Below are 1,222 nucleotides of genomic sequence, written 5' to 3' on the forward strand. Positions count from 1 at the left end.
AACTAACCCTACAGGAAACAGATTTTTCATTTCAATAAACTTCACTTGCTGTACCTATAGCTTTTAGTTCATTGAAAGGTTTGGAGCCTTTCCTTATGCACTAAGGCTGAAAAAGAACATTCCACATTTGTTCTAACATTTGCAGCTTTCTATATCTTAAGCAAAGTGCCAATAGTCAGTTTTGGCATTAAAAACAAGTCTAACTTACTAAGGGAGAATAGATTTGGGAATTATGGTAGAGTACTATGGGATGCTATGTATACTTTAATAATCTTCATATTAGAGGGTGCTGGCTGAAACCAGAATGATGGGGAAAATGTAATTGAGAAGTTTTTTTTGGATATAGAATTATAAAAGGCACTTAAGAAAGAAAATTTTCAGTCAGAATACTCTTTGATAAACTATTCTTTTAAAGCATACAATTTATTCCTCAATGTCATTTTCACATGCTAAATAGCCAGAATATTATTCTCCTTAGGCCATTTTAAAAGAGTCTCTTAGACCATTTTTATTTATGACTCTAGGATTATCTTAAACTCTGAAGTATTTATATTCTTGCTTGCCCATTTATGAGTAGAGTTACATATTTCAAGAATTTCACTCAAAAGTGTAGAAAAGATCTTATTAATGGGGATTTGGGAGAAGAGTAACTGCTTAAAATAACAGCATGTTAGACGTAGAAGGGACCTTAAAGTACACTTACAAATTTGGACATTAAGGAGCAAAAAGGTTAAGAATGGAAAGTATCATAAAATAATATCTTGCAAAACATAGAGGATCAGATAAGATGACCACTCTCACAGAAAAATGTCTGCTTTGTCTTTTAATTTTTAGACTTAAAGGGTCTCTTCTCCGACTGGAGCTCTCCTTTATGGTTTCTAGCAGGCCCAGGCCACCACTCACCTATCAGTGTGAGTACTGTAGCCGTGTGCATGTTGCTGTTAGGTTCGAGTTATGCCACCAGTGTTTCAAATACCATCTACATTATCCATGGTAAATAGGTTTCAGCCATATGGTTTGCTCTGCCGAGAATGACAAATTAAGGATGAATGAGGTCACACGAATCCGCAAAAAGAACATTTTAAGACCTATCTTGAAGCAACATGTTGCATCTGATAGGATAATATCTAAACTTCGTGGCTATGAAATTGACCAGATAAATTGAGGACAGTGGAAATTCCAGAATACTTCATTGTGCTCATTCACAGCCTGTGCATGAATG

General features: G+C 35.0%; 1 protein-coding gene across 1 annotated transcript in view; it reads left to right on the top strand.

The window, feature by feature from the left end:
* The window catches only part of STPG2 (sperm tail PG-rich repeat containing 2), a 583,185-nt gene that overhangs the window by 163,421 nt on the left and 418,542 nt on the right, over positions 1-1,222 (top strand). The gene's annotated exons all lie outside the window — the stretch shown is intronic.

This window comes from Echinops telfairi, unplaced genomic scaffold (assembly GCF_000313985.2).
Source record: "Echinops telfairi isolate 266 unplaced genomic scaffold, ASM31398v2 ScPeMD7_7468;HRSCAF=8506_0, whole genome shotgun sequence".
Classification (NCBI taxonomy): Eukaryota; Metazoa; Chordata; class Mammalia; order Afrosoricida; family Tenrecidae; genus Echinops; species Echinops telfairi.